This window comes from Herpailurus yagouaroundi, unplaced genomic scaffold (assembly GCF_014898765.1).
Source record: "Herpailurus yagouaroundi ecotype Mexico unplaced genomic scaffold, PumYag 159, whole genome shotgun sequence".
Taxonomy (NCBI): domain Eukaryota; kingdom Metazoa; phylum Chordata; class Mammalia; order Carnivora; family Felidae; genus Herpailurus; species Herpailurus yagouaroundi.
In genome coordinates this window covers 62,317,443-62,325,406 of record NW_024412400.1, presented here as the reverse complement: position 1 = coordinate 62,325,406, position 7,964 = coordinate 62,317,443, and the positions used below count along the sequence as shown (strand labels likewise).

The 7,964-nt window shown below is 33.6% G+C and overlaps 1 protein-coding gene across 2 annotated transcripts in view; it reads right to left on the bottom strand.

Moving 5' to 3' along the window:
- Positions 1-902: 902 nt before the first annotated feature.
- The window catches only part of LOC121033961 (uncharacterized), a 180,609-nt gene continuing 173,547 nt past the window's right edge, over positions 903-7,964 (bottom strand). The window contains exon 14 of one of the 2 annotated variants that reach the window (XM_040480689.1): positions 903-1,894. The gene's annotated coding sequence lies outside the window, so the exon portion shown is untranslated. Of the gene's footprint in view, positions 1,895-3,824; positions 4,582-7,964 lie in introns of those variants that run through there. The other variant, XM_040480690.1, reaches the window with a different exon arrangement.

Genomic DNA, 7,964 nt, shown 5'->3' with positions numbered 1-7,964 from the left:
AAAAACAGAAACACACCCAATTTTTTTTTTTTTTTTTAATGTGGACTAACCATAAAAAGGAAAGCTGGACCACTATCTTACAAAAAGCATGATACAAATAAGTGTAAAAACCTAAAGGAAATGGAAAACTTATAGAAGACAACTTACCAAAATTCCTCTAATTTGAGGCTGAAAACCTAGATAGACTAATTATAATACAAAAACAATAAAGCAAATAGTAAAATAGTTTCTGATTTAGAACAACAGCAACAAAAATCCCACCAGTCTTAGGTTTCATATGGAATTCTATAAGCCTTTGCGGATGAGATTATCACCTTACTATATACACTATTTCAGAGCATTGAAAAGGAAGAGTAATTTCAAATACATTTTATTGAGTATAACATCAATTCCAAAACCTGACAAAATGCATATAAAACTACAGCTTAATTTTACCTATGAATATTGATGCCAAATTCATAAAAAATGTAAGTACACAGAAACCAACAGCATATTATAAAGCAATATATCATGATCAAGTAGTATTTATTCCAAAAATGTAAGGTCATTCAACATTAGAAAATTCATTAATACATACATCATATTTATCAGTCAAAAGAGAAAAATCATATTATTAATTCCATAGATGCAGAAAATACATTCAAAAAATAAATTCACTAAAAAATTCAGTAAAATCATTGAATAAATCAGAAAATTAATAGCTATCTTAATATGGATATTAAAACCCAACATTTCACTTGGTGGGAAACAAAAATATTGAACAAATAGAGCATGTTTGTTTTTGGATACAATGAGTTAACATCATAAATATGTTAATTTTCCCTAACAGAGTAAATGCAGAGGACAAAAACAGCAACAAACAAACAAAAACACCTGTATTTTGTTTTTGTTTTTTTGGTTTCTTTTTTCATTTTTGCATCTAGACAATTTATTTATAAAGTTTATTTAGTGGAACACATGCACAAAAATGTATCAGGAAATCCCTGAAAATAACAGCAATGAATGGTGGGTTGCCCTATCAGTATCAAATATATATAATAAAGACTCATAATAAAAAAGTATTTCATTTCATTTGCACATAAATAAACAAACCAATAAAATAGAGCATCCAGAACTATATCTAACTGCATATAAATGTTTAGTATTTGATGAAAGCTGCATCTCAAAGCAGTGGGTAAGATAGACTTGTAAAAGTTGCAATATAATAACTGAAAAGCTATATAAAGGGAAAATAGATATATTCCTTACACCAGACACCAGGAAAAATACTTAAAATTGATCAGAGAATTAAGTATCAAAAATGACATGCTACAAGTATGAAAAGAAAACATGAATGAATTCTCCTAAAACTTCAAAATGGGAAATAAACTCCTAATTATGACTGAAACTAAAAAAAAAAAAAAAAAAAAAAAATAGAGGGAAAAAAAGATATATCTTATTACAAACAAGAAGAAACTTTCAATCATGCAGAATCTATAATCCAAAGAGGCTCCTAATAAACCATATCCCCTGGGATTTGCACTCTTGTACTACCCATCCCACATGGAATCTGCATTAATCCTATGACTTGCCTTATCCAATAGGATGTGGTAGAAGTGATGTTATATCACTCCCAAGCCTTAGGAAGACCTGATAACCTCTGCTTTGGGAAATCAGCAGTCACCTAAGAAACCCAATTATCCTGTTGGAGAAAAAGGCCATACAAAGGAGGGTGGAACTTTATGATGGGCCTAGTGCCCTTATTAGATGAGACACAAGAGAGCTTTCACACTCTTTCTCTGTCTGCCATAAAAGGATAAAATAATAGAAAAGTTACCTGCAAATCAGAAAATAGGGCTTTCTCCAGGAACCAAATTGGCTGGCACCTTAATGTTAGATTTCCCAGACGCCAGAACTGAAAAAAAAAAAAATTTAAGTCACCTCATTTATAATATTCTGTTAGCAGTCCAAGTTAACTAAGACAAGGAGAACGAATCCATGTGGAGGAACACTGAGGTCGCAGATGTGTAAATGAAGAGGTTACCTTCTCTATTCCCACCCAGTGGAGTGTCCAGAGAGCTCCAGGCCCAGTTATTATCTGCAACAAGAGTCACTTAGATGAACCCAGTTAATCATCAGAATCACAAGAGAGAATAAAAAATTGTTTTAAGTCTCTAAGCTTTGGGATGGTTTCTTATATATTGATAGATGACCGTCTGGTGGCAAATGCACTACAGGCAAAGTAAAAAGACAAAAGACAAACTTTTCCATATTAAGGTGAATGATTCACAACAAAGAGTTAATCTATCTATCTATCTATCTATCTATCTACACATACATACACACACACACACACACACACACACACACACACACACATAGAATTTCTAACATTAAAGAAGAAAAAACAACCTTATAGAAAAATGAGCTAGAGTTATGAATAATTTATAAGAAAAAATGCAAAAAGTCCTGATCCATTAGGGAAGATAACAAAAAATTTCATAATAATAAAATTTAAATTAAAACTCTATTGAGAGGTGCTCTGGTGGCTCAGTCAGTTAAATGTCCAGCTTTTGATTTTGTCTCAGGTCATGATCTCAGGTTCGTGAATCTGAGTGTCACATCAGGTTCCACACTGTCAGCGTGTATTGGGATTCTCTCTCTCTCCTTCTCTCTCTGCCCCTCTCCTGCTCTCGCACTCTCTCAAAATAAATAAACTTTAAAAATAAATAAGTAAAACTCGATTGATATAACATTTCTCACCAAAATTTGTAACATATTCTTTTGATAAGGCTGTGAAGAAACAGACATTCTATATATTGCTTGTGAGCAAGCAAAATGGTACAACAACACATGGAGAATTTTATATGTTGCAAAATCATATTTGTTTTTACCCAATGACTCAGCAACTCTTGCATATGTTTGAAATGTTTCATATTAACAGTTTAAATGATAGAATCAAAAGTTAAAATATTCCATATTCAACTTGGGGTTAAAAAAACTAATATGGGGGCGCCTGGGTGGCTCAGTCGGTTAGGCATCTGACTTCGGCTCAGGTCATGATCTCACAGCTGGTGAGTTCGAGCCCTGCATCAGGCTCTGTGCTGACAGCTCGGAGCTGGAGCCTGCTTTGGGATTCTATGTCTCCTTCTCTCTCTGCCCCTCCCCAACTTGTGCTCTGTCTCTATCAAAAATAAATAGATGCAAAAAAAAAAAGTTAAAAAAAACTAATATGAAAATGATGATACTATTTTTGAAGTACTGCTGTGATTCTGATTTAGTAATCCCAAATATCAGAAAATTGATGAGCTGTTTTCCATGAATTAGGGAAAATATCCATCTTAAAAAAAACTTCCTGAAAAACAATCTTCAATTTAGACTTAGAAAGGCTGTTATTTCAAGTGACTTTACCCTCACTTTCACATGGGAAAACCAAATTGTGAACACTGTGATATTCCCAGAGACACAGAGCATTGTATCAGCAGTGCACGAGTTAGCATAGGGAACTATTCATTCTCATTGCTGCCAAATTTCATGACAGTCAAATTAGTGGTAAAGGATGGTGGGTAATTATACCCATTGTGATCATAATATGTTGGGGCCACAGATCTAAAGAGTCATAGCTCCCATAGGTGAAACCATTTAGGTAAAAGTTCACTGTGTACTCCAAGTTCAGGTCACCACACAGTGTTCCCACCTACACTCAGCCTTACCGTCAGAGCCCTTTCTCTCTATTCTGCCAAAAGAAAACATTGTCTCCTACAATACCGTGCTCTAAATAGGGAGCATGCTTTCCAATGTTGCACCAAACAATCAACTGCGATTCAGAAAGAAAACATCAGAACAACCATCAATGTTTTTCTTTATTCATTCTTTATCAATTTAAACCTCTATATATCTTTTGTAACATACATGTTTGTTGAAAACCACGTGCATGTCACTTAAAAATATATTCATGGTGGTGCATGATTAATTTTTCTTAATGAGTGATGGTGGGTGACCTCTGAGTCCTCCTCTTCACCCCTTGCAGCTGGGGCCACTCTTAATGTGAACTGGCTCTGCCCAGGGCCCTGGGTCCTCCACCCTGCCAGCCTCAAGGCCTCAGTGGTGGTTGAGGTTCTTTAGTATCTTGCCAAGAAACTCAAGGGTCAACAAACCTGCCATCCACAAAGGCTTTAGGCTTAAACAGAATTGGAAGGGGAGTGGGGTTTAGGTCTCATAAGAGCTCTTTCACATTAATTTATATTATTTCAATTACTTAGGGGTTTTAAGGATTTTCATGTGGGTAACAAGGTAACAAAACCAGTTGATATTCACATAACACTATTTTTATTGACAATGGAGTCATAATTGTAAACAACTTGCACGAACTTATTAGAAAATAGCCTCATCACAGGCCTCTACTATATTTTATCAACCAATGGCAGTATGCTCCAGATTTTTATTGAATAAAAGAAAGTGCTAATCAAATTACCTTTTCCACAGTAATTTCCTGTCCATCTAAGATAACAAGTACAGCTTCCGTCCACAGGATTGCAAAGTCCACCATTTTTACAGGTACATTTCAGTTCACAGTTTGGGCCATACATTGTTTGGGATACCCTATAGCAAAAATTATATATAGATATAGATATAGATATATAGATATAGATATAGATATAGATATAGATAGATATAGACACAAAGTCACACATATACATACATACAGAATAAAAATGTCACATGAGCAAACATTTTTCTATGTTTCAGATAGAGTAATCATATTTGTATAGCAAAAGCATAAGAAAATGTTCAAATTAAAACAACTACTCAGATGTTACCTGAAGGTAGTAAGCACAATCATTCATCCATGTTTTCATTCACACTATACACTTTGATGACACTTATAACTACATGCTTGGTATGCTTGGGGAACTGGAGATACCCCAGCAAATAAGCAGAGGTCAATCCCAGATTGGCAATGGGAGCATTTTCTATATTTAGTCTCAAAACTGACGACAGACAAGTGGCTCACTCGTTAATGTCTTGGTGCTGAAATTTGAAAAGCACTTTAGCCTACAGTGGTGGGTGACACAAACAAAGACCATTGCCAAGAGGAGGTAAGTAAGATACAAGTGAGTGAAGCTGACCAGACATAAGGCGAACTGAGCCTTCACTGTCAGGGGAAAATGACTGAGTGGCACAAAGTGCCACAAATAGGAGATTAAACGCTACTCACATTTAGCTGCTTTTACCATGAAGAATACGGGCCCAATATAACCGGCTAAGATGATTTTTTTTTCAGGAAAACTCAAGATCCATATTTTATATGAAACCATTTAATCTTTGAAAGTTGGCAATCAATTAAAATTGTTTTATGGCACTGTGGAAGCCAAAACTATATCAGCCAATTCAAACACATTTGTGGCTAGATTTGGCCAAAGGCCTGTCATTTATACCTTTTAGTTTATAGTATTTTTACATAATGATATTTTTCACATGAATTATCTCATGTAATGTTCACAAATATACCTCTGATGTGGGTAACAGTATTCTTATTTACACTTGAGAAAACCGAAGCTCAGAGACTTCATTCTTTCTCAGGCTCAAGTAGCCAGGAAAGCTAAAAACTGACCTTCCAATATAGAACTTCTGACTTCTCATCAACCATTCTTTCTATTCCAGCTAGCAGGAGAGACATTTTTTTTTTATTTATTTATTTTTTTTTATTTGCCCAAAGACATTTGGTTACTACATAACAGAGCACATACGCACATACTTAATTCAGTATGTATGACACTTTCTTTCCTGCCTTTTTTTGACCCAATAGCTGTCCTTAACTTTAGTACCAAATGAAGACAAATACAGTTGTACAATTTATGGTTGAATCACCACTCGATTTAAAATTTCAACCCATCAGGGGTGCTTGGGTGGCTCAGTTCTTTAAGCGTCTGACTTTTGGTTTCAGCTCAGGTCATGATCTCAAGGATTTGTGAGTTCGAGCCCCATGTTGGGCTCTGCACTCACTCTGCAGAGCCTGCCTGGGATTCTCTCTCTCTCTCCATCTCCCTGCCCCTCCTTGTTTGCTCTCTCTCTCTCAAAAATAAATAAACCAATTTAAAAAATAAAATAACATTTCCACCCACATACCTCTCTGGAGCCCCATATCATGCTCTATTTTTTCTCTTAGCATTGATTTTATTCCTTTTTAGCATACATATAATTCACTTATTAATTATGTTCATTCTCCACTCTCTTCTCTGCTAGAAAGCAAGTTGTAGGACTGAGATACTGTGTATTTTATCCATATGTTCCATATGCTTAAAATGGGCATTGGCATTACATAAATATGTTTGAATTGAATGAATAAATTCCTGAATATATCCAGAAATAGTCGATGCCTCATAAAGCATATATATGTGTATCTGTCTTACCCTTTAACACATTTTTTTTATCCAAAAGGTTAATATAGATACATAATATTGTGAATTTTGTTTCTTCTGTGAAATAAAATTCTCCAAGATTTTTCTAAATTAGTGCATATAATACATCTGCCTCATTCCTTTTTATCAGCTACTTAGGATTTATTGCATCTAATAAAATTTATTTTACCACACCACTATGGATAGGCAAGTAGTTGTTTAAAATGTTTTATTTTGCCACTATGAGCAGTGCTGTAATGAATATCCTTGTGAAAGTCTTCATTCATACGTACCATTGTATCCGTGGGATAAGTCGCCAACAATTTTTAAAATAAAATATGTGCTTCTAACTGGTGACAGATAGTATCAAATTTCCTTACAAAGAGATGCGCAAATTTACTTAGAAGGTTTACCAATGTGCCATTTTCCTTAGTCAAATGCAACTTTAATTTGGATTTCTTACATTATGAATGATGTTTATTATCTTTTCATAAGATCTATGGGTGTCACAGATTCTTTTGGTACTAATACATAAGAACACTTAGTTTATTTAAAAAGTTGGTCTTTTTTCTTCTATTTAAAAAAATATGATGTTTTTTATGTGTATTATGCCTTGACGAATTGTTTTAGTTCTTTTCAATCAAAACATCATGGACTTTTTTTCCTTTATGGGTTCTGAATTTTTGTCAAGATTTATAATATGACTTTCTGAAATAACTTGGTAAAAACCCCAATGGTAATTCCAGTGCTCTTAGAGTTGTTGTCATTATCTTTAAGTATTTTATACACTTGGAGTAATTTTGGTGAACAAAATTACTTTTACATGAGTTACTTTTGTCTAGATTGCTGGTCATTTGAGTTAACATAACTTATTAAATAATTCATATTTTCCCTATGTTTTACTTTAGTCATTCCTCATTTTTACTTTATTTTATTGGGTTTTTCGTTTATTTTCATCATTTGTTATTTACTAACATAAGTATTTTCGAATATAAAGTTTCCTCCATTTTCTGAATTACCTCATGGGATGTGAATGTCCTTACTGTTGCTTTAACATTTTTGAAATACTGGTTTTGTTTCCCTTTTTGAGCCATTATTTAAGAAAATTTCAAAATGCCTATGCAGTATAGTGTGGTGGGCTTTTTCCCTGGTAGGGAGTTAGTTTTGTTATTAGTTCCTGTTTTACTGCTTTGATCATAGAATGCCATAAATCATACTTTTTGGAATGGATTTATTTTCTTTTTCAATTTTTGTGAATGTCTCATGGATCCTTGAAAAAGATATAATATCTTTCTTGGGCCACAGAATTTGGTTTCTAACAATTAGATATACCTTACTATGTTCAAACTTCTGTAAGTTATTTTTTTCTGTATATGTGTATACAGTTTTATGTGTATGAGTTAACATAAATGAATTAGTCTTCTATTGATAAGCTCTTACTCTCTATTTCTGCTTGTATAGACTATGGCTTTTGCTTTATGAATTTTGATATTATGTTATTTGCTTTATACATATCTACTATATTTCAATCTTCATTATGAATTTTATTCCCTATTATTATGTGTCTTTCCCATTAGTTGATCA